Source organism: Dendrobates tinctorius, unplaced genomic scaffold (genome assembly GCF_039654945.1).
Source record: "Dendrobates tinctorius isolate UK_male_01 unplaced genomic scaffold, ASM3965494v1 ptg000086l, whole genome shotgun sequence".
In the NCBI taxonomy this organism is placed as follows: Eukaryota; Metazoa; Chordata; class Amphibia; order Anura; family Dendrobatidae; genus Dendrobates; species Dendrobates tinctorius.
The window spans coordinates 45,106,804-45,133,134 of NW_027361754.1; the positions used below are offsets into that span (position 1 = coordinate 45,106,804).

The following is a 26,331-nucleotide window of genomic DNA, read 5'->3' on the forward strand; positions in this document are numbered from 1 at the left end:
GTGTAAATCTCAGTCAGGATATAGATGAGCTGCAGAAGAAGACAAAGATGGTAACCGGGGTCTCCAGCAGGTCTCGTACTTTCATAGTAATCCATGGTTGCCCTGAGATCATGTCACAGGGCACCGATGGGAGTCTGCGCGCACTCACACCAGCTATGACACCATTTAAATGCCGCTGTCAGAGACTGAGATCAGCGTTTTAATGGTTATTAGCCATGGTCAAAACTCAGCTCCAGAGCCCAATCCACATGTGGTCACCTCTGCGTAGATGCTCAAGTTACGCCCATATGAACGAAGGGGTGAAGGTGAATCACTTATCAATTTTCCCAACACAAAACTGCATACATTATTAATTAGATCTCGTAGACCTAACCTGATTGATAGCTCCTCAGTGTCCCTCCTCCCTGCTACTGTAGAGCTCTCACCCTGCTCAGTACAAGCTGTGACTGTCATTCATTGTGAGTGGGGACTGAATACACTTGGACTCCTGAGATCTCTCACACTTTAGAAGCACTCGTAAAATGCTTGCCTTAATATCAGAATTTCACAGCCGTTTGGACATTAATTTTTCAAAGTAAATACACCAGCCTCATCAGGTCTAAGAGGTTAATTAATAATAATTTAACCCCTTCCCGACAATGTCTGTTCCCTTTGTATGGTACGGGATCATACCCGTCAAATGATTGCTCAGTTGCACAAGCAGCATCTGCCTCTGACAGCAACTAGCAGAGCCGAGCTCCACCTGCAGCTGTTGACCCCTTAAATCCAACTGTAAGGCTGGTTTTACACTTGCGGTCCTTTTTTGCGGGCCGTATGGCCGTAATTTCCATGTTCTTCTGCAAAAATGGGCGGCAAAAAATCTTCTCGGATCGCCGAATTTCCCAAGTTATAACTAATAGCAGGGAAAAAAAAACGGCGATCCGCAAATACAGTGTACTGCTAAAACAAGCCACCGTTGTTTTTGTGGTACCATTGAAATGCATTGCGGCCGTGTCCGTAAGCCGTGAAAAATATCGAGTAAGCTCGATATTTTTGATGGTCGCAAATACGGCCCTCACGGCCATACGGAGCACGACCCTCCTACTAATTTTTGCAGCCCCATAGAAATGCATTGGGGCCCCAAAAACGGTCAGCAAAAACACGGCAAGTGTAAAACCAGCCTTAATCTCAAACAGCAACACTTAAAGCACGCAATCTTGGAGGGAAGGGCGTTTCCTATTACTGAGCTTCATAGGAAATTGTTACTTTTTTATGTTGCACCACTGCATTAGATTACTTGCAATGTTATATTGTAGACGTTTTGGGTCCATACTGCATGCGATTTTGCATGCAAGATTACATCACAACCTATTACATGATAATTTGCCAGAGATATCCAGATTTAGCAGGGTATCAACAGTCCTTTTAACAATCAAAAACATTGTGTGTCACTCTCCTCTTCACCACTAGGTGGCAAACGTGTATCACTTTAGAAAGTATGATAAAAGTGAACTATCAGCTATGGTATGGCATACAAAAAAAGCTATAAAAAGTACATATAGGCTCACAATACGACTATGGAAACTATGCAGACAAACTAATAGAAATCATTGAAATATTCCTAGATGGCATGGGTTACTTTATATATATACACAAAAATTATGTGTAATTTCTCTTCCCTACCTGAACTAAAATAAATAGTCACAAATCTATTTTTTTTATTATGGAAAACAGATTAATTTATGAGAAAATTTTTTGCAAAACTCTGTGAGACTTCCTATCAGAGACTTCTAATTGGTTCAATAAAATATGGCTCTAATGGTTTCTAAGAGCTGTATGCACAACTTCCAATAGGTGGCGCTAGAGTTCTAGTCTGAATTCTAGTCTTCTTCCTTTCTGAAGAGGCAATTTGCATATTTAATTTCCCAGATGAGCAACGCATGGCCTATAACTCTCCTCATTCTGTCATTGCAGGCCTAGCTCTTCATAAGGAGAAACTTTACCCCTTACATCCCATGCACAATGAGATATGAGCTTGCATTTTTATGAACATATAATAATAATAATAATAATAATAACAACAATAATATTCCTGCTATAGAATGTATGACACATATACTTTAGTTCATCTTGATTTTTATTATTCCTTTACTAAAGTGAAAAAAGTACAGTTATGCTGCAGTCTGATCCCATGGTAGGAGGAAAAAGTAGTTTAAGGCTATGTTCACAAGTTGCATTCTTTCAGCTTTTTTTTTCCTGTGGTTTTTTTATGGCAATGTTAAAGCAAACCTGTCAGCAGTTTTCAGAACATATCTATAGCATTCTATAATGCTGTAGATAAGCCTCCATTCTGACCTGCAAGAGAAAAAAAATACCCTTGGGTGTTGCAGGTCCAGGTCTGGCGCCTCCCATCCTCCCCCGCCCTCCTGTTGCTTCATCGCTCCCAGCATCGTGCTTCTGACCTGTTTTTCACCCATAGAAAGCAATAAGTGCAAAAACGCAGCAAAAAAACACAGGTATCAGAATTTGTGTTTTTAGTGAAAAAAAACGCCTGTATAGCGGTTTGTGAAAAAAAGATATTTTTGTGATTTTTACAAGTTTAATCCATAATGTCTTGGTCTCCTCACCTGAGAATGGCAGTCAGGATTAGTACAGTTTAATTAATTTAGCGATACATGTAAAGTAAACAATGGCTGACCAAGGTGTGAGATTGAACAATACCTGACCAACTTAAGTTCCTACCAAAGCGTGAAAGTAAACATTGTCCTACAATATCAATGCTCTGCCAATGTCTAAGGGCCCCGTCACACATCACGACGCACCAGCGATCCCGACAATGATATTACCTTGTCAGGATCGCTGGTGTCGCTACATGATCGCTGGTGAGCTGCCAAACAGGCAGCTTCACCAACGATCAGCACCAGCGACACGTGGGTAACAAGCGACGCACGTCGCTTAGTTACCCACTGTGTACCTTAGTTACCAGCGTGCTGGTGCAGGGAGCAGGTAACCAAGGTACACATCGGGTTTCTAAGCAGCGCGGCACTTAGGAACCCAATGTGTACCTTGGTTACCAGCTCCCTGCACCAGCGCACTGGTAACTAAGTTACACATCAGATTTCTAAGTGCTGCGCACCGCTTAGAAACCCGATGTTTACCTTAGTTACCAGCAGCAGCTTGCTGATCACTGGTCTCCTGCCTGTCACACGCAGCGATGCGTACTGGCCAGTGGGAGACCAGCGATCAAAATAATGTCCTGGCCATTCCAGGACGATCAGCGATACCCGGCAGGGGGGCCGGTCGCTGGTAAGTGTCACACACAGCGATCTCACTGGTGAGATCGCTGTTGCATCACAAGACTTGTGACTCAGCAGCGATGTCGCTAACGAGATCGCTATGTGTGACGGGGGCTTAAGGCTATGTGCACACACTGCGGATTCTGCTGTGGGTTTGGCCTCATTTTACCTGCGGTTTTACCTGCGGTTCAGCAGATACAAATCCACAGACCAATCCGCAGCATGTGCACATAGCCTTACAATCCCCAATTCTTTCTGCGGATTCAAAACCGCAGCTTTTCCGCAGTTGAAAAACCGCAGCATGTGCACAGCGGATTGTAAGTCACATAGACTTACATGGTACTGTTCACTGTCTGCAGAACTGCTGCGGATCTGCAGAGGCCAAATCCGCAGCGTGTACACATAGCCTAAAGGTCCCTTTAGAATTTAGCGATGCACCAGCGATCCCGACAACGATACGACCCGGTCAGGTTCGCTGGTGCAACGCTAAATGGTCACTAGTGAGCTGCCAAACAGGCAGATCTCACCAGCGATGCAGCAGCGGTCGGCAGTCGTCACTTACCTGTCACACACAGCGAGGGTGACGTCTTCCACCGGCATCCATAGAGTCGCTCGTCGGCGCCAGCAGGAAGCCGACGACGAGAAATGGACCATCCCGGTCTCACACGATCAGCGATATCCAGCGGGGGGCCGGGTCGGAGGTAAGTGTCACATGTAGCGTCACAAAATCGGTGACACTTTAGCGATATCGCTATCGATCTCGCTATGTGTGAAGGGGGCTTTAGTTAAACTATTCCTGACCAATTCACTTCCCCACTGTTACATTTACAATTGTGTATTTTTTCATGAACGCATGTGAACTTTTTTATTCAAAATAGTCATTACTTTTTCAGATATAAAAATATTTTTGCACTAAATAATTTGATCAAATTACCCTTTTTCCAAAAATGGCTTTATGGTTTCACATGTGTCTTGCATTGGTGACCTAACACCTTGCATTGTTCATGCTTCTGTGTTGGATGCAAAGCTGAACTTTGTGATCATGTAAAATGCAGCAAAAATGCAGCAAAACCAGCTTTTTGTAAGCAGCTCCTTTTTACTGCCAAGAGAGCAGGTTTTGCCAGGAGAACAAAAAAGCAGAAAAACGCAACTTGTGAACATAGCCTTATTTTAGTTTTTAAAAGTGTTGATACTGCAGGTTACCAGCAGGTGGCTGCCTTACGATAGGTTTTGTACTCTGAACCAACACATTTGTAAAGTTTTCTAGGCGCTATGAAACTTTTATAAAGGACTTCTACTTCTCTTTGTCTAAAAAAAAAAATGCTGTGAGCAAATGTTATAATTTTTGTGGCATCTTTTTCAAATTTACGTGCGTTATTTGGGTCCTAGGCATTTTTTTTTCAAACTCGTCATGTTTATGATGTGGGTAAGTTCACACTAGGTGTTTTTTTTCTGAAGCAAAACCTGATCTCTTGGCAGGTAATAAGCTGCAGAAAAAAGCATGTTTCCTTGGTTTTTCTTGCATTTTTGCATTTTTCGCTGTGGTTTTGGTTTACTAGATTTGTCTCTTATGCATGCCGATAAAGTTTAAAGTCCTATTCAGTCCTAATCAGGTTTTGACACAAAAAACGTAGCAAAAAGTGATACCTGTGTTTTCTCTGCGAATTTTCAGCGTTTTTTTCATCACCCATTCATGTCAATAGATGAAAAACGCTGAAAGAAGTGACATGCTCTATTGTGCAAAAAAACAGGCAAAGCACAAAATCCTGATGTAAAAAAAACAAACATGAGATTTCTGAGATCTCATAGACTTTGCTGGTACTGTAAAACCCAACTGAAAATTTGCATCAAAAAAAGTTGCAAAAACGCCTAGTATGAACTTAGCCTAAAGAACACAATGGTCCCAATTAATCAAGATTGGTGTTTTATACAGCAGTCTTGATGAAGGATGTGTGTGCTGGAGCAAGGTGCATCCAAGTCATTAACGAAACTGCGCCTACTAATGAACAAGGGAGATGGTGAAATCGCACTGCATCCGACGCGCGTGTACCTCCTGAGCCATGTGGGTATACAATGTGATCTTTTTTACCATATAGTCTCCTATTGACATGTGGGTGGCTTATTCTTAATATTATACTCATTTATGATACTACCTTAATTTTATTTTATTTATTATCTAAGTGCAATAGATACACCCTTTTGGTCTCAATTACTATCGGTAAAGCAAGGAGGAGAACACGGCCACTGTTTTGGTGCCCGCAATGATACAGTGTGCGCACAGTCAGACACAGGCAATGTCAGTGTGTACAGTATATGCACCGGCTGACTTTAGGCAGCGTTCGCTGTGGGAAGCAAGTGCAGTCCAGTAGAAGTGGGGAAGTCTCCATCATTAAAAATGAGAGGGCGGATCAGTGAACCAATGTCTTGATGACGCCAAAGGTGCACTGAAGACTTCCGATTTGCATATAAATTAAAGGTATTTTCTCATACACTGTAACATTAACTGATACAGCGCTAGTTTGATTTTTTTTATAGCTACTAAATCTGCTGTACATGAGATAGATAGATAGATAGATTTATATTAGTAACAAGAAGAATCGGTAGCACAGATGAAGCAGAGTGAGGCTAATTTCACACTTGCTTTTTTTTGCAGCGTGTTTTTCCCGCAAAAAAAACGCATTGAAAAAACGCATACAAACGCATACAAATGCTGCGTTTTTTTCAAGCATTTTTATGAGCATGCATGAAAAAAACGCAGCGTTTTTATGCGTTTGTATGCGTTTTTAGTGCGTTTTTACCGCGTTTGCGTTTTTTTCCAACATTAGGTGGCCCCTCACACTAACCCAAACCATGACTTTACTAACCCTAACCCTGACCCTAACCCTAACCCTAAACCCTAGCTAACCCTAACCCTAGCCCTAAACCCCCTTAACTAAACCTAACTCTAACCCAAACCCCTAAATTCCATTGTCCAACTAATGGTAAAAAAAAAACGCATGCGCAAAAAAACGCATACATAAGCATGCCAATGCGCACATATGCGCACCCATAGACTTATAATGGGTGTCTTGCTGTAAAAAAACGCATTGCGTGCGCATGCGTTTTTTTGAGGCAAGTCGGACGCCCAAAAAATGCAACAGGATGCATTTTGTGCGCCCGAGCGCATACCGCGAAAAAACGCATACGTGCGCATGCCAGCGCGCACGTAAGCGCGCCCATGTTAAATATAGGGGAAAAAACGCATGCGCACGTATGCATTTTTTTCAAGCGCAAAAAAACGCAAATGTGAAACCAGCCTAAGGTTTGCGAATATACACTGGAACAGTAATTGCATTGGAAACTGATATCTTCTAGCAGGAAAGCAGTAGATCACAGGAATGCATCTTACAGGAGGAAAATGGTTAATAGCAGCAATGTAGTAAAAGTAAATGCAATGAAGTCTAGCAAACCGGAGATACTCTTGAAGGGATGTGTTACTTTGATTGTAGAAGCCAGGTGTGTGCTGAGAAGTTGGTTTGACCAACATCTAGAAAGTTGGACTCAGTTTGGAAATGCTTCTTGTAGCATGGAAGCCAGGAATAGCAGAGAAGACGAGACACCCAATTGGTGCTTAGCCAAGTGAAGTAGACGAAATATCCTTGGCAACATGACTGCGAGGTGGGCTTACAGCCACTATTGCCACGGAAGGGTCCGGGCTTTTTCTGCTTGAAAAAACTCATCATCTTTGATGGCCTCAAAGAACTTCATGTGAACATAGCCTTAGGTTATGTTCCCACAGGCCATTTGTCCCTCTTGGACCTCCTACAGCGGAAAGTCTAAAGCAAAATCTGCAGTGTCAAAAACTGAAAAGCAATTTTGCAGTTAAAGCCAGAGTCACACTAGCGTATGGCTTGCGATTGCGAGATGCTAATGACCCTTGGCTCCTCCTCTGCAACGAGCAGGAGCCAAGTGTCATGCTACTATGCTCTGATCCTCTCGCATGACAGGATCGGAGCACAGCTGCGGAGGAGGCGGAGAAAGTAATTTCTCCATCTCCTCCATGGTCTGATACAGCATATATCGGACTGCACTGGAATGACATCTGAGTGCAGTCCAATGTTTCACTCGCACCCATAGACTTATATGGGTGTGAGTGAACCGAGTCTCACTGCAAATCGATTGTTCTCTCATGCCGAATCGACATAAGAAAATAATCGCAGATCTGAGCTGCCTCATAGTATAACACTGGGCCGAGTTCAATGTTTTATCACATAGCACTCGGCCATGTTATATGGTAGTGCGGATGTGTGACTCCGGACTAATTTTGCTACTTGTGGGAACAAACACATACAAAGGACTGTTTTTGACAACTGCAGCATGTCACTTCTTTCAGTTTTTTGCAGCGGTCTTTCACCCATAGGAAACAATGGGTAAGTGCAAAAACGCAGCAAAAATGCAGCTGCAAAAACCTAAGGAAGTTGCATCATGATTTTTCAATTTTTCAGGGGGCACTGAACTTTATCAGCATGCACAAGATGCAGCAAATACACAGCAACAAAAGCGGCAAAACCTGCTTTTTTTGTAGCAGCTTCGAGCAGGTTTTGCCTGCTGAAAAAAAAACACACAGCAAAAACGTAACGTGTGAACATAGCCTTCCAGTAGTTCCAGATACAATTTAACAGTATTAGGCCGGGGTCACACTAACCAGCGCAAAATACGGTCAGTATTTTACATGCGTAATATGGATGACAGACCCCTAAACAGTGCTCCGTATGTCATCCGTAATCAAGGTGTGGTCGCGTATTTTGCGCATGTCAGCATCCGTATGTAATCCGTATGGCATCCGTATGGTGAGATTTTCTCGCAGGCTTGCAAAATGGACATATAATGGAGCCCTATGACAGTTTTATATATATATATATATATATATATATGTATTCTATGTGTATATATCTATTCTTTCGTTTCTTTATTAAACCTGTCAGTATGAGTTTACTGTATCGCGCACTGAATTGCCGGCTTTGCTAAAAGACACCGGGTGCGTATTTCTCGCAAGTCACATGTGTATTCCGTGTGTAATCCGTATTTTTTGCGCACCCACAGACTTGCATTGGCGTACTACGCCCATAGTACGCTGACAATCGCAGCATGCTGTGATTGGCACGGACCGTAGAATACGGATGAGAAATATACGGCTGGTGCGAGAGACCCCATAGAGAATCATTGGTCCGTGTCTAATGCGTGCTTTTAGCGCCTCTCACTTGGCCGTATTCCTCGCCAGTGTGACCCCGGCCATAGGCCACATTCACCCATCCAGTATTTTCAGTATTTGTGAGCCAAGACCAGGAGTGGAACAATCAGAGGAAAAGTATATGAGAAACACATCACCACTTCTATATTTTTCACCCACTCCTGGTTTTGGCTACTGATAAAATAGTGACCAAATACTGGAAGTATGAACGTGGCCTTAGAATATGAAAAATGCCATTTGGGAAGAAAAGTTCCTTATCATCTGTATTTCTATGACCATCTGATTTGTTTTTTGTTGCCATTTTTGGCTGATTTTGTAAATCATGAATGCTGACTTTGGCGTTCAATGGATTTTCTTTAGACCTTGTAGTTGGCGCAGCGCTCCTAGGTGAGATCCCCCTCGATGTCACATAATATAACTAGTGATTAGTCTTTACAGGATTTCCACAAAGCTTTTCAGGGCAGGAATCGTCAGGAAACACGCACTGTAGGGATCAGGAAGGACTTATTGGGATGGAACTAAGCATGGAAATGTTTGTATAATTGCCTTGTCCCTTGTTCGTCCATATTTGACACATTCTGCTCATATCAGGTAGTTAAAGCAGCGTGACATGAGACTTGATGTCTGATGAAGGGACCCTACATGCTGGGGGATAATCTCTTGTTCATATTTAACTCACAGCTTGTAACTTAAATCTCTTCCCAATTAATCTTATTTTCCAGTTCCAGTTGGACTCGGGCCTCCTGCCCAGCACAGGTGAGGCTGTTGTATCGTAGACGTGCTGTGGCTCCTTTAAGAATCTGGAAACGACGTGTAAATTCCTTGGAGGAATTTCATAGATTACTGTTCGGAGATCAGACAGCGGAAACACAATTTATAAAGGACTGATGAGTTCTTGCTAACCCTGGATCATGACACTAAGCTCCACCATGCCTTCACCTCAAGGACCAGGCATGCAGGAGGATGACGGGGATTTACTAGAGGCTCCTTGGTGAATCAAGTTGCTCATAGTATTTTTTTGCTATATATCCAAGGATTGCAAAGTGCTCGCTTATTAAAAACATAAACACTATATAACTTAATTGCTGGTCCTTGACACACAACTTTTTAACTGTTTAACTTTGTCGAGACTGTCGACATAGCCATATGAATGAGACTCCCCCCCCCAAAGGCCGAGGGGTGCTCGATGCCGGGCCAGTTGATTTCAATGGGAGATGTCACAGTGGCAGGGACCTGATCCATGGCCTCAGGCAGTCAATGTAAAAGGGGTAGAGTGATGGGGATAAAGTTATTGAGATGATTTGTGACGCCACCTGTGGTTTCTGGTCAGTTTGACCAGCGCTGCAGGGTTGCTTCTCTGGGACAGATGGTGTGGTGCAGCAATGATGAAGCTCCCCACAGGTGGAGCTGTGGTCCCAGGGCAGTAGGAATAGGTGTTGAGGTAGATGGTGTAGTGTTAGGCACAGAGATGTAGCAGTGCTGGATCAGCGGCGTAGGAATAAGTGGAGGACACAAGGGCTTGTAGTTCCAAGGCTTTACTCAGTCTGTTGCACACACAGATGCCCACTTCGGTGCCGTGTCCTCCAGGTCAGAGGCTCAGCCAACTCCCAGGCAAGACAGAGTATACCTTTCCAGCACTCCTCCAACATATGCCTTTCCTGAACGTCTCCTCACTAGCGCCTAGACTGAAATACTTGTAGTTGTGAATTAAACTCAAGTTCCTCCTTCCAGATGTTACTTGGAACTCCACTCGTACGGCAGACAGCTGTAGCCCGCTTCGGGGACTTCCTACTATCAGGTCCCGGCTCACACACGTTGCTATTGTGCCCCCGAGTCTTAGGTGGGAATAAAGTGGTGACAACTTCTATTCCTCCGGTTTCTGCTGCAGGACCATCAGCATCCACACAACTTCGGATACCGGACTCTGAACCATGTGCTTTAACTTAAGGAAGGGCTCTGCTCTCACCCTTGTCCTCAGTTCTCTTCTCCCCACGTTCCGTACTAATCTATCTTCCTTCTGAAGAATTAGGCTTTCTCTTGCTCTTTCCCGTGCCAACAGCTCCGACTCCCAACAGTTTGCTGCTGCACTTGCTTCCGCTCCATCCCTCTCTGGGGATCTTCACTCACTAACTGACTCCTTCCTAACCTTCTCCCGCTCTCTTGTGCAGTCTAAGCTCAACCCGCTTCCCCAGCACCCTTTGTGAACCAAAGCAGCTGACTTACAGGGTGCTCCGCTATTCTAAAGTGTCTGTGCTGGGTGCAGGTGTTGGAGTGTGGTCAGGCGTCTCCACCTTGCCTGGATAGTGGGGTACTACACCTCAGGAGGAGGTGCAGTACCTCTGTGGTGACTGAACCCTCAGGGGCACCACAAATGTTCATTTTGTTGTGGGACAAGTTGTAGTTTTGAAAAACACCATTCACTTTTCTGGAGAAAAAAATAGAAAAAAAATGTTTTTGGGATTTCATTTTTACGACATGTATTGTGCAGTAAAAATTAGATGGCAATGCGATTCTTCAGCTCGGTACGATTATGGCGATGCCCAACTTTCTTTCAATTCTGAAATTCACATAAAAATTGGTTTGTGTCTGAAACCCGTAACTTTTTTCATTTTTCTATCGCTGGAGCGATATGAAGGCTTTTTTCACACGCCAAGTAATAGTTTGTCACCATTTTGATTGCTTTTTATTGCATATTTTTGAGGGCAGCATAGTTGCCCCAAATAGTTTTTTTTGCAATTTAGATTTTGATGGGACGCAATATGCTAATGACCCTCGGCTCCTGCTCTGCTGCAAGCGGGAGCCGAGTGTCATGTGACTGTGCTCCGGTCCTCTCGCACAGAGAGGATTGGAGCATAACTGCGGAAGAGGCAGAGAAACTAATTTCTCCATCTGCTCCATTGCCAGGGTCAGCTTATATCTGACATCACTCAGATGATATGCGAGTGATGTACGCTGTGTTACTCGCACCCATAGACTTATATGGGTGCGAGTGAGCCAAGACTCGGCCGAGTCTCGGTGCCAATCGCAGCATGCTGCGATTTCTCTCGCTCGTAGAATACGGGTGAGAAAAAAAACCGATGATGGGAGCTGCCACAATAATTAATAGTGGTCCGAGTGCTATGCGATGTGTTATCGCATAGCAATCGTCTGTATTCAACACAAGTGTGACCCTAGCCTTTTACTGATTAACCTGATACCTGGGCGATGAAATTCATCTTGTGGTTGTTGTTTAATCCTTATAACATATGCATCCTTATGGACTTATGACAGGTCACTGATCCTTTAGTGACCTGCCTACTATTTTACATAATGTGTATAATAATGTGGGATTAAAAAAAATATGTACATCCAGAGAAATGGCACCAGTCACGGCACCTGCGCAGTAGCATCTACGTTTTACAGATAGACGCTACTGCACAAGCACCACTGCCTGCCCCATTTTGTTGAAGGAAAAAAAAAATTGCTGCAGCAAAATGGCAGTGGCTGTGCTTGCGCAGTAGCATCTAATGGTAAGGCTAAGTGCACACGTTGCAGAAATTTTCTGCTCAAAAACCTGAATCCCTTCCCAGAAACCGCACCTATTTTTCCGCTTGCGTTTTTTGCGCGGTTTTGATGCGTTTTTGATGCGTTTTTTTTCCGCAGCGGTTTAAAACCGCATGGAAGTGGCCTAAAACGGGGAAAATCTGCAAAATTAATGAGCATGCTGCGTTTTTTACCGCGATGTGGTTTTTTCGCGGTAAAAAACGCATCAATGTGCACAAAAAGTGCAAAATGCATAAAAATGACTGTGCAGCTTATTTTTAGCGGTTTTATAGCGAAAACCGCGGTAAAAACCGCTAAAAAAATGCTGTGTGTGAACACAGCCTAAGAGATAGAGGCTACTGCACATACACCGCAACCCATCGCCATTTTGCTGTAGACAAATCTTTCTCTCCTTCAACAAAATGGCGCCGGTGTTTGTGCAGTAGCGTCTATCAGTAAGAGATAGATGCTACTGTGCAGGTGAATCCGCATGGGTTCACTGAACTGTGCAGATCTACTGCATCCCATAAATTCTTTCGGTAACATTGGTGAAAATGATGTTTCGGTCTTGAAATCCCGTCCACTTTGCTGTAACATCTAGATGCTGTGTGTTTGACACTGCACAAGTATGTAGCATCAAAACCATAGCAATTACAGATCATGGCCACATACGCTTAGGTTACTTTTGTTTTTTCATTGCATTTTTACATGCGTTTTTCTGTTGCGTTTTTGATGCTGCATTTTTTCTCTCTTTTTTTCTATGTCCTTTTTAATTAAAGTTTTTTTTTTGATACTTCCTTTTATTTGGCTTTGCCAAAATCTTTATGGATACAGTCGTGTGGATTATATACATTTTTTACTAGCAGATTTTCTGCATTCAATTCTATAGGGGAAATCTGCACATATACTGTAGCTCTGCGTACTCACAAGAGAAACCAACAGAAAAAAATACACCGCAGGTCAGTTTATGCAGTGTAAAATAAAAAGGACAGTGGGCAGGAGATTTCTAGAAATGCTTTGCACTCTGTATGATGCTGTTTTTGCTCAGTGTCAAAAACTCATAGTGGGATCTTAACCTAACTTACCCAGGGACAAACATACCATTGGTGCAACTTGTGCAGCAGCACAGGGGGCCAAGAGGTAAGGGGGCCACGTCCACTTCCAAAACAGGAGAAATTGTGCAATATGATGAGCTATTGGACTTTAGAGTGGTCATTTACTGTTCTTGTACAGGGGCCCTTTTCTGTCTATGTCCACCAGTGCTCTTATCTGTCATTCTCTGAGCTCCTCTCAGCTGATCACAGACCCCAACAAAGTAGAATGTGCAGGAAAACAAACAGCCTGTAGAAGCCAAACGGTGCAAAATTATTAATGAAACCTAATTGCAAACTTTATTTTTAGCCCCAAATGCATGCATTAAAAAATTCCCCAAAAGTGGACAAATTTAAGCTATGTCCTCCTGCAAAATCAATTTTTCTTTTTCTTGATCGAAGGCATCTTATATAAAAAATGAGTGTGTAAAGTAAGAAAAAAAAAATATATATATAATTATGTATATATACTGTATACGTCTTAGATTGTGAGCCCCATCAGGGACAGTGCCGATAATGTCTGTAAAGCGCTGTGGAATTCATGAAGCTATATACCGTATTTTTCGCTTTATAAGACGCTCCGGATTATAAGACGCACCACAATTTTTGAGGAGAAAAATAAGAAAAAAATATTTTTTAATAAAATGGTGGTGCCTCTTATAATCCTTGCATCTTATTGCTTACCGGGGTTGGTGGCTGCGGTGTAGAGGGGTCCCAGGCTCGCTGCTGGAGGAGGCAGGCGTGGAGTGATGCTGCAGGCCGCATTCAGGGATGAGGGGGGGCTCCGATGTGTGCTGTTGCTGCTGCAGAGTCTTGTGCTGGTGTCAGGTTTCTCCACTTGTCCGGCGGTTGGAGGCCGGTGCTGCGGGTGCTCCGGTGCGGCGTTGTGTGCCCATCGATGCCCGGGGCTCTGCCGACATTGTTCGACAGACCAGAGCCCCAGCATTTCCTCGGTTCCCTGTATATGTGCGCTGAAGTGCCGGTAAAAAAAAAAATGGCCGCCGGCGCGTGCGCAGATGGGATCTCGGGACCAGTTCTCGAGAGATGAGATCTGAAATCTCATCTCTCGAGAGCTGGGTCCCGAGATCCCATCTGCGCACGCGCGGCGGCCATTTTTTTGCAGGCACCACCGCGCGCACACAGGGAACACAGGGAAAATGGCCGCCGGCGCGTGCGCAGATGGGATCTCGGGACCCACCTCTCGAGAGATGAGATTTGAAATCTCATCTCTCGAGAGGTGGGTCCCGAGATCCCATCTGCGCACGCGCCGGCGGCCATCTTTTTACCGGCACACAGGGAACTGAGGAAATGCCGGGGCTCTGGCCTGTCGCACAATGTTGGCAGAGCCCCGGGCATCGACGGGCACACAACGCGGCACCGGACACACCCGCAGCAGCGGCCAGCAACCGCCGGACGCCCCCGATCACAGCCTAGGTAAGGCATGTCCGCTTTGTAAGACGCACCCCTGTTTTCCTCCCAAATTTTGGGGAAAAAAAGTGCGTCTTACAAAGCGGAAAATACGGTAACTGAGTAAAATAAATAAAATAAATAAAAAATATTACCTTTTTCTACATCTTTTGTAAAAACCTCTGTAAGCGTGGCTGTGCTTCAATTGGCCAACATATCAAAGGAGAATAAGTAGATGCCCAGAGAGGAGTCCTGTAGTACATGCCCAGCTGGTTAAAGAGAAAATTTGCACCTTTATGACCGTGCATATATCTATGTTCCAGAATGAGTCGAGCAGCGGCAATTGTAGGAGGCAATCTGTCGCCTTCAGGTCCCCTTTAGGTGGTTGACCACAAAGTAATGCCTTGCATCGTTACATTTAAATAGTTCACAAGTGATTATTTTTGTATATCATCCGACATCAATCATTGGGGTTCCAGGACACTTACACACCCTTACAGTGTTGTCCATGGATACAGTGATTGGTGTGTAAATGCTTTCCAACATTAGTTTAGGCTTTGTTTCCCTAGTTTGTGACCTCCAGACCTTCTAATGTACTCCTTCCAGCATTACATCTAACCTTTGCCTACCTCGTAACGCACCAGCTGGTACCAGTAATGTTTGTCCACTTTTTTCAATGACCCTTCCAGTAGCTCATCCCCAAGCAGTGGGATGGCGCCTGCCGGTCACAATGTTTGGAGATGTTATGCCACCTCTTCAATAGAACTAAGTCTACAAGGCTGGAGCCAAAGTTAAATTACTGAGTGTGCTTGAAAATATTGCAAATCCCTGAATGAGTATGAGAAGCTCAAGGAGGAGGTCTAATTCCACCTCAGTCTAAGCGAGGTGCAGTTCCTACTTACAATGAAACACTGCAAAGTGCCCTGTATGAAACTGCACCTCCTATACATAGAACAACTCGGCACAGATGGCTACAACCCTGGCACATGCTGCAAACACGTTTTCTACAGCGGTGATCCAGGTGCGCCGAACGTCTGTGGAGAAAATCCAATCTACCTGAATATTTCATCCATTATAAGGTTATGCTTAAAACATACAACACTGCCCTTCACCTCTCCAAACAAACCTATTTCAACACCCTAATCACCTCACTATCCAACGACCCAAAACGTCTCTTTGACACTTTCATTCCCTACTCAACCTGTTGTGAATTCTCTCTCTGGCTTCCCTCTGGTGATTACTGAAGGTAGTGAAGCTGGTCAGATTGACAGAGGGGTTGCGAGTTCTCTTTCTGGGATCCCTCTGGCGGTTACTGGAGGTAGTGGAGCTGATCTGATTGACAGAGGCTTGCCACCTGATAATGAGGAAGATGATTGGAGATCTGGGGTTTCTGATTGGGATTTAAGACAGCTGACTCCCTCTATCCCTGCTGGTCATTTTCTTCTTGTGCCTTCTGAGGTATGATGTATCCTGCTCTTTCCCTGCATGGTTCAGCTAAGTGGTTCATTTGCTATTCTGTTGTGAGTTCATTTTTCCCTTCACTATTGAGGTCTGATGAACTCCCTCCTCTGGTGAAGGAAGGTAGTGAGGCTGATTATCAGACACCTGGGCAGCTAGATGATGACTGGGTGGCTGGAATTGAGGACTGGATATAAGGCTACCGACGCCCTTCTTCCTGGCTGGTGATTTTCCTGCTGGATTCTTGGAGACCAGTCTGATTCCTGCATCTCAAAGCTAAGTTTTTCTGCTCTGCTTTGTATTCTTCAGTTTTGTTTTTGTTTTTCCTTGTTTTTTTTGTAGTTCTGCCATCCCCGGCCGGGGTTGAGCTGAATTCCATTTTTGTCTCTGATCTGTTGATCTTTTGCTCTGTCTTCAGAATATACCTGAGTGCTGATATAGTCTTTTGAAGCCTAGCGACTTCAGGGCCTGTTTTTCCTATCAGTCGGTTGGCTCATTTTTATACAGTTTTTGCGGATAGCAGACAGCAGCTTTCCTATCCTGTCCTATGTAGTTAGCTTGGGCACCATCATTTGCTCAACCTATCTTTCTATCTGTGTTAGTGTTTTCATCTTGCTTCACCGTCATTATATGTTGGGGGCTGCCTATTGCTTTGGGGTCTGCTCTGGGGCAGTTTAGTTTTTCCCCTTTCTGTCTTTAGGCTATATAGTTCTCCGGCTGTGATCGAGGGGTCTAGGGCACCATAGGAACCCCCCACGGCTACTGCTAGTTGTTGTGGATAGGTTCAGGGGTCTGCAATCCGATAGCTGCCAACCTCTCTGGTTTTTCTGGACTTAGCTGGTATTTTGTTTTTTCCTCCTTCGGTGACTCATCATAACACTATTCTGTTTGCATTTGATCTGGTTTTGTCTATCTCTGCTTTGTGCGGGTCAGCTAGCTCCTGCTGGGGCTGTGCTGAATCACCGCCCATATGTTACTGCTTGTGCCAGTTTGTTTTGTGCCCTGTTATATTGGTCTCTTTTTGCTTTGCTTTCATAATATTCCAGAGTGCTGATATAGTGGGGGGGAAGTCGTGCGACTTCAGTGTTTTTTGTGCATCAGACGTTATGGACTATTTGCAGGATTTTTTGCGTGATTGCAGACAGTGTCTTTCCTTTCCTGTCCTGTTTAGTCAGTGTGGGCCCCATCGTTTGCTCAGTCTACTTTTTTGCCTGCGTTTGTGTTTTCATCTTATCTCACCGACATTTTATGTTTGGGTGCTATCTATTCCTTTGGGGTCTGCTCCGCGGCAGTTTAGATTTCCCCTTTCTTGCTTTAGGCTTAGTTAGCTCTCCAGCTGTGCCGAGGTGTCTAGGATCATTGTAGGTACGCTCCACGGCTATTGCTAGTTCTGTGGACAGGATCAGGGGTCTGCATCTGCTTAGTTACCAACCTCTCTGGTTTTCTGTGGCTTAGCCTGGGCCTGCTATCCTCCTCTGTGACATATTGATAACATCAACCCAAGAGTGCAGGCCCCAACCACGGATCTCCGTGCCGACAATCTGGCCAATTATTTCAAAGAAAAAATTGATCATATCCGACAGGAAATTATCTCCCAATCCCCTCATACCATGCACTGTCCTCCCTCCCCCATTGCATCTAACTCACTCTCTGATTTTGAACCAGTCACAGAAGAAGTAAGCAGGCTCCTTGCATTCTCTCACCCAACCATTTGCACCAGTGACCCCATTCTATCACATCTCCTCCAGTCCCTTTCCCCTGCTGTCACCACTCACCTAACAAAAATATTCACAATCTCTCTCCGGTATTTTTCCCTCCTCATTTAATCATGCCATCATACATCCATTACTTAAAAAAAACAGCCCTCGACCAAAACTGTGCCGCTAACTATAAACCTGTCTCTAATCTTTCCTTCATCTCTAAACTTCTGGAAGGCTGGTCGACTCCTGTCTTATCCGCTATCTCTCAGATAACTCTCTTCTTTACCCTCTACAATCCGGTTTCCGCTCTTTACACTTTACTGAAACTGCCCTTACTAAAGTCTCTAATAATCTAAATCTAATGGTCACTACTCCATGCTAATTCTCTTGGATCTCTCTGCAGCATTTGACACTGTGGATCATCAGCTCCTCTGTGAGCAGGTAGCGGGATGCAGTAATGGACAAGAGGCAGACCAAAGGTTAGCAAAGGGTTTAATTCACAAGAGGATATTCCTCACAGGGAGATATTTAAATGGGGGGAGAGTCCTTCCCTAATACAAAGAACACTTCTTAGTGGGTTTTAACTAATTGGGAAAGATAATATAAACTGCACTTATCACTTTGTGCTCCAGTCACAGATGTGCCCCTCACTTTGACTGGGGCCACTTGGAATGAGCTACAACAGGGATCTGTTACAGTCTTATAGAAAATGGGGGAAGCTTTTCTGGCATTGAGAATGTCCACTTGTGGCCCTGATGGTGTCTTCTTTCCAATCCTGTCGCTGGAGGTGATTGCCCAGGGTTCTAGCATGGGCCCCAACGGATGCAGGGCAGAAGGAGGGGTAGATTCTTCCCTCAGTGGTGAGAATCCTTGTACTATCGGGGCCTGGGAGACGGTCCCAAAACAGTTCACGGTGGCCTGTTCGGTCTGCTGAGTTGTACCGTTGAGCAGCGGTATCCATCAAACAGACCTTGCCTTCCCTCGTCAGTAGAGATGAGTGACTTTGCCTTTTTTCAGGTCGAGTCGGGTTTCATGAAACACGACTTTCGCAAAAGTCGGGTTGAACGAAATTGGCCGACTATAGGGAAAAGTCGGAGGCCGACTGAAACACGAAAGCCAATGCAAGTCAATGGGGAAGCAAAGTCGTCAGGGAGTGGAAGACAGTAAACCCACCTACAGTGCCCATTTCAATGCCAAAAACATCAATTCTTATAACTGAAGCTTGTCAGCCTTAATTTACTTCCTAATAATAGTTACGCATTGAAACCTGGGGGTTATTTGGCTAAAGTTGTGGGGGGGTTAGGCTGACTCCAGGTTTTCGTGTGCCCTGGGCCAAAGAGTGTCAGTGCGCCCCTTTAACACATACCACAACTCATGATGCTCCGATACGCCACAGAAATATAGGTATAGTACAATGACACATACTTCACTGCTTACATGACATGACTGATCTATTTTAAATGGTACAATAGCTCAAAAACAGGACAGTATATTACTCTATACAGTGTTATGGCTACCACATTGTGCACCATACAGAATAATGAGCCCCATATATTTCTCCATACCAAATAATTAGTCACATATAATGTTCCATACAGTATCTGATGAGCTCCACATAATGCTCCATATATAATGGGCCCCATTTGTAATGCTCCAGTGTATAATGTGCCCCTTAGATGCTGTTCCAGTGTCTGATCTGCCCCATTTACATTGCTCCAGTACATGATGGGCCTCATGGATTCATGGATGATGCTCCAGTGTATGATGGGCTCCAATAATGCTCCATATATAATGGGCCCCATTTGTAATGCTCCAGTGTATAATGTTCCCCATTAGATGCTGCTCCAGTGTCTGATCTGCCCCATTTACATTGCTCCAGTACATGATGGGCCCTATTTTTAATTAACCTAGGCATGGTATGTGAAAAGAGCTCCATGGAGTAATCTGAGGTGTGTGCTTCCTCATCCTTCACTTTTGGTGTGGGTGAAGGACACAAGGAAAGGGGTTGCTCCTGACCAGAAGCCTGCAGTTACGACTCAGTGCTTGCATTTTTTACAACTTCAGAAGAGGAGGCGATAGAGCTGGAGGCTGTTTTAGCAATGGAAGCCACAAACAGTTCCTGATACTCCAGCTTTAAAAGCAGTCTACCTACTCCCAGAAAAGGGAGCCTTACAGGCCTTCCAGAGCTACACCATGACGCTGGCTCAACACCTCCTGCCTTAGCTGCTATTGTGTTTTTGGCACTACCAGCAGATGCACCACCACCACAATCAGTACCAGGTGGCCCTCCATGCCCACATCCACGTCCTCTTCCACCATACTTCCCCATGTTTTTTAAAATGGACCCAAAATACCAGCAGATATATGGTACTGTATCAGAAGCGTACAGCTCTATACAGTCTAGGGATAACAGTAAATCTCTGTATATATTTCATGAGGCATACACAGACGCTCACAGGCTCAGTATGGATTACCCAATAAAATAACAAGTTGAAAAAGGGTACAGTATCACCAGATACAAGGTATATATAGTATAGTGTAAACATTCTGATTCTCCGTATACATTTCAGGAGGCAGACACAAACGCTCTCAGGCCCAGTATGGATTACACAAGAATATGAAAAGCTGTAAATGGGTTATGTAACACAAGCGTACAGCTGTATACAGTGTTGGGGTAATCTTAAAGTTCCAAATATATTGCCGGAGTAACAGACAGACATTTACAGGCTCATTATGGATTACACCAGAATCTAAATAGCTAAAAAGGTTACTGTATCAGAAGCGTTCTGCTGTATACAGTGTTGACCAAATTGAAAATATCGGTATATATTTCCATAGTCACTCTCAGACGCTCACTCAGTTTGGTTTTGACCATAATAAAAAATGTTGTAAAAAAGGTCCTGGATAACAAGATAGCAAGAATATATTTTTTAGGGTACAATTGAAATCTCCGTATAAATAGTCCCGTAGTCACTCTCAGACGCTTGCACAGTATGGATTTGACCGTAATGCTAAATGTCGAACAAAGGTACTGTATAACAAGATACAAGCTGTATCGAGTATAGTGTAAAAATTTGTTTCTCCGATTCACCGTATATATAGAAGGCATAACCCACACATGCTCACTCACTATGGATGATGTATGGAAGGTGGACTGACAGACAAACCAGCCTGTAGTGAGAAGCAGAGGTGTAGCGCAGTGTAGGTGTGAAACCGCTAAGATTAATGAGAAAGGGTGCAGTGTTTAGCTTGCCCATTGGAGGGCAGTGGAGAGTGTAGGAGTGGGACTGAATAACTGCCATTGGTCAGAGAAACTGTTAGGTGATGGTGGGTGAAGTTACCAGAACTGGAAGTATAAAAGGCTGAGGGAAGGTTCTGGAAGAGTCAGTCAATGAAGGGAGCACAGTAAAGAGGAAGTTCTGCTGAAAAAATAGAGACAATGGAAAGGCTCCAGAGAGGACTGACAGTTGAGGCGGTCACGGGGGGTGGCCCAGAGGACGGTAGCCGCACAACGAAGACAGCCTGGGGCTATCATACGCACGGTGAGCTCAGACTGGTGCAGCACTGTGGTGGTTGGGCCTAGGCCAGCCACAGTGGAAGAGCCACAGAGGAGGCCATGATTATAGTTACAAAGGAAGTGAAGGTACCGGGGCCTGTGTACAGAGAAATGTGAAACGGCTGTGGTGAATTGCTGTTGTCGACAGAAGGATAGGTACTAAAAACAGACCTGTTCAATACAAACTCTGTCTCAGTCTCGTGTTTGTCTGCGGCAAGAAGAGGGTCCCCCCCCACAGTTGGTTATACTACAGATGATACCTTAATACAAATTTTTTAAACAAGGTACTGTATCAGCTCATACCAGGTGTCTCGAGTCGGGTTAAATTTCCGTCTATACTTCCGGAGTCAGACACAGACACTCACAGGCTCACTATGTATTACACCGGAATTAAAAAAGTAGAAAAAGGGAAAGGTATTCATAGCTTACACCAGTATACAGTGTTGTGGTACTTTTAAATCTTCATATATATTTCAATCTCAGTAAGCCAGTCAAGAATCTCCGCTACTGGAAACTACATGGATACAAGTATAGACACAAAGTCAAGTGTTAGCAGAAAATTTGGAATTACTCATCGCGGGAAAACCTCCCGGTAGATGTTGCAGAGGTGATGCAGACCCTCAATTACTGTGTCTGTGGAGAAAGCGAAAAAGGTTCTTTGTGAAGATAGGATTGCTTTATCGCAGTAGCGTGGATCACATCACCGTTACTCGTCTCCATCAAATTGTGGTCACAGGGAGAGATGTACCCATGGTCCTCACTGCCTATCATGATGTGTCTGGTCATTTTGGAGTGCAAAAGACAGAAGCCACAGGCCATAGGCGATTCTGTTGGATTGGCATGAGAGGAGACATTGAAAAATGGTGGCAGGAATGTCACACGTCTGTGACTATCACAACTGTGAAAGGTGATCATAAACCACCACTGCATCCACTTGTAAGTTGACGTCCATTTCAAATGGTAGCCATTGATCATCTGAAGGTAGAGGCCAGCAGGACAGGCCATAGCTACATCTTAACCATCATTGATCAATACACCAAATTTCTAGTGGCCGTCCCTGTAAAGGATTTAACTGCCCAGACTACACAGCGGTGGAGCAGGGAGAGGTAAGTATTGCAACTAGCAAGTGCTGTGGCCATGACCAAGCACGGGGGGCACAATCGTGGTCGACGGTACTGGCACAGGGCCCCTCATAGTACGCTGGTGTGTTATGAATGAGTCACCGTAGGAGGCAAAAGCAGAAATACAAGCTAAGTCCAGAAAACCAGAGAAGTTGGCAACTATCAGATTGCAGACCCCTGAACCTATCAACACAACTAGCAGTAGCCGTGGGGGGTTCCTACGATGCCCTAGACCCCTCGATCACAGCCGGAGAATTACATAGGCCTAAAGAAAGAAAGGGGAAATCTAAACTGCCCCAGAGCAGACCCCAAAGCAATAGGCAGCCCCCAACATATAATGACGGTGAAGCAAGATGAAAATACTAACACAGACAGAAAGATAGACTGAGCAAAGACGGGGCCTAAAACTACCTAGATAGGAAAGGACAGGAAGGCTGCTGTCTGCAATCTGCCAAAACCCTATCAAAGACATAAGCCAACAAGCTGATATGAAAAAGGCCCTGAAGCAGCTAGGCTTCAAAAACTAAATCAGCACTCAGGTATTTTCAGAAGACAGAGCTAAATGAATTCAGCACACCCCAGCAGGGAATGGCAGAAATCCAGAAAAACAAAGCAAAACAAAGTCAAAGTACCAAAGCAAAAGGCCGAGCAGCAAACTTAGCTTTAGAGGAGCAGGAATTCAGACTGGTCTCCAAGGATCCCACAGAGAAATCACCCGCAGGGCAGAAGGGCGTCGGCAGCCTTATATCCAGTCAGTAACTCCACTCAGCCAGTCATCATCATCAGCCTCAGGTGTTTGATAATCAGGCTCACTACCTTTCTTTACCAGAAGAGGGAGTTCCTCGGGCCTCAGTAATGAAGGGGAAAATGAACTCACAACACTGGTGTGTCTGACGGCGAGTGTGCCCTCCCACCGTCTGAGACACTGTATTGTACTATGAGGGGCCCTGTGCAATTGCCGTCGGCCATCAGTGGGCCCATCCACCTGTTCAGAGCAACGGCACTTGCCCGGGTGCGCCAAGTCTTGACCCCAGCCGTTGGGGGAGGGGTGGGCAGCCCAGTTAGGGAGGTTTAAAAATTGGCATATGTAGATGTGTTGGCTGGACATTCAGCTGCTGCAAAGGGCTTAATTGGGCAAGTCTGAGGAAGAGGAGGAAAAAACCGAGGCACTTTTCTGGTAACCTATGTGTCATCAGGGGAAGGTGGGACAAAATCCTTTGAAACCCATGCATGGTCCATTTTAATGTGGGTCAATGTACCAGCAGAATCATCTAGCAGTGGCTGTGCATCAGTGTACTCCATGTAAGATTCATCTTGGACTGGGGAATTCAGGATTTGACTGGATAACCCAGGCATGGTATGTGAAAAGAGCTCCATAGAGTAATCTGAAGTGTGGGCTGACACATCCTTAACTTTTGGTGGGGGTGAAGGACACAAGGAAAGGGGTTTTTTATGACCAGAACCCTGCACTGACGACTCTGTGCTTGCAGGTTTCGACCGTTCAGAAGAGGAGGCAATAGAGCTGGTGGCTGTTTCGGCAATGTACTCCAAAACCTGTTCCTGATGCTTTGGCTTTAAAAGCGGTTTTCCTACTCCAAGAAAAGGCAACCTTTCAGGCCTTCTTGGGCCAGAGGATGACGCAGGCTCAACACCTCCTGCCTTAGCTGCTATTGTGCTTTAGCCACAACCAGCCGATGCACCACCACCATCAGTACCAGCTGCGCCCCCCTGTCCACGTCAGTGGCCTCTTCCACCATACTTCCTCATGTTTGGGAAAATGTACCAAAAATACCAGCAGAGAGATGGTACTGTATGAGGAGCATCCAACTGTGTAAGGTGTATTAAACAAATTAAATCAACGTGTATATTATGTTAGTCACAGACCCTCTCACAGTATGTATTGGACCGTAATCCAACAAGCAGATTTATACGGAACTATATCAGAAGTGTACAGCTGTATACGATTTTTGTGCAACTAACAATCTCTGTATATGTATTTACGGAGTGTCACACACACACGCTGACTAGGTAAAAAAGAGACTGTAATGCGAATGGAAGATATACAATACTGTTGGAGAATCGAACAGCTCTATACGTTGTGTATAAGGAAAATTGTCAAGCTCCGTGTATTTGTATACGGACTGACACACGCTGTCTCTGTCTAATTTTGACCGTGATCAAACAGCAGATATACGAAACTGTTTGAAAAATGGACACGACTCTAAGGTGTAGGTCTGGAAAAATGGAAAAACTCGTTTTTTTTTCCAGAGTCACACATGGGTAGCTTCTATTTGTCCGTGCTAGAAGGCTGTACACGGTAGTGTGTAAGGAGCGTACACCGCTGTACGGTGTGTGTATGTAAAATTGTCAAGCTCCATGTATTTGTTTATGGACTGACACATGCTGTCTCTGTCTAGTGTTGACCGTCGTCAAACAGCAGATATGTGAATCTGTTTGAAAAATGGACACGACTCTAAGGTGTAGGTCTGGAAAAACGGAAAAAGTCCTTTGCTTTTTTTTCCAGAGTCACACACAGGTAGCTTCTATTTGTCCGTGCTAGAAGGCGGTACACAGTAGTGTGTGAGGAGCGTACACCTCTGTACAGTGTGTGTGTATGTAAAATTGTCAAGATCCGTGTATTTGTATACGGACTGACACATGCTGTCTCTGTCTAGTTTTGACCGTAATCAAACAGCAGATATACAAAACTGTTTGAAAAACGGACACGACTCTAAGGTTTTAGGTCTGGAAAAATGGACAAACTCTTCGGCTTTTTCTTCCAGAGTCACACCCAGATAGCTTCTATTTGTCCGTGATACCAGCCGGTACACGGTAGTGTGTGAGGAGCGTACACCGTGTGTACACGTGTGTGTGAAAAAATGAACGCTCAGTAACTCATCAGGACAAAATATTAAAATATGGAGTGCTTTGAAAAAAGCAGTTTGAACAGCAGTGCGCACACAGCAATGCAGCTAGCAGGTAGCCTTAAAAGGCAGCCTAATCACCACCTGCGCTACTGCACACAACAAAAATCCTCCTCCCCTTTCACTTCACACTAACAGTACAGTGAAAAGCACTATCAGCAGAAGCAGTTTTTTTTTTTCTTCTTCCCTGCCTAATGCTCTCCCTGTTCAGAATCAGCAGCAGCACCTCTCCTTATTGTAAGATCAGGAGAAGTAAGATGGCGGTCGGCGTTCACAGCCTTGTATACCCACTGTGACGCCACACAAAGCCAGCCAATCACTTCAATGCCCTTCTCTAAGATGGTGCTGGCCGCTGCGCATGTCATCGTGTTGCCCATTGTGTGCGTCCTCCATCATTGGGTGAGAAAAGTAGCTGAAAGCATCATTTGATATGCGACATTGGCGCGCTGATCGGCGACCTCATGGCCGTCCTCACGCTAGTGTCGGGTTTCAATCGGCGAAACCTGACTTTGGCGAAAGTCGGCGATTTTTTTAATCTGACCGAACTGTTTCGCTCAACTCTACTGGTCAGTATCGTCGGCCGGGGCAGTTGTGTCAGCGTTGTCGGCCGAGTTCGCAGTCTGGTCAAGGACCTTGATGTAGGTGGGGACAGCGATGTTATTGGGGACAGCGGTACATGCGGCCTGTCAGCGGAACCCCATTGTTCAGCTCCTGTCAGTGTGTCCTCTCATCTCTGGCTCCCTTTAGCTCCGCCACCTCGCCTCACAGTTGAAATTACCTCACACCACTGACGCTAGCTCAGCGTTCCCGCCTCCTCAGTTTGAATTTCTGTGCGTTAATTTTCTGTCTGCTTAGCCACGCCCCCTTTTCTTGAGCACAGGGATCATGCTATTACTCTAAGTGCTCCCCCTGTAACTAAGGTGGCAGACCTGACGGGTCTGGGCCCGTTATGAATGAGACAAGCCTAGCTTCATTCTTCTCTTTACACCTCCTCATTATGCTCCGCTCCATCGGCCTCAAGGACATCGTTGTCCCCTGGTTCTCCTC

At 44.8% G+C, this 26,331-nt stretch overlaps 2 long non-coding RNA genes across 3 annotated transcripts in view; both read left to right on the forward strand.

Annotated features, from left to right (window-relative positions):
- The window catches only part of LOC141097859 (uncharacterized), a 309,705-nt gene that overhangs the window by 86,757 nt on the left and 196,617 nt on the right, over positions 1-26,331 (forward strand). The window lies entirely within an intron of this gene.
- On the forward strand, positions 6,802-9,587 carry LOC141097858 (uncharacterized). The gene is made up of 2 exons (XR_012234059.1): positions 6,802-6,932; positions 9,228-9,587. It is a non-coding gene; the product is annotated as an uncharacterized lncRNA (long non-coding RNA).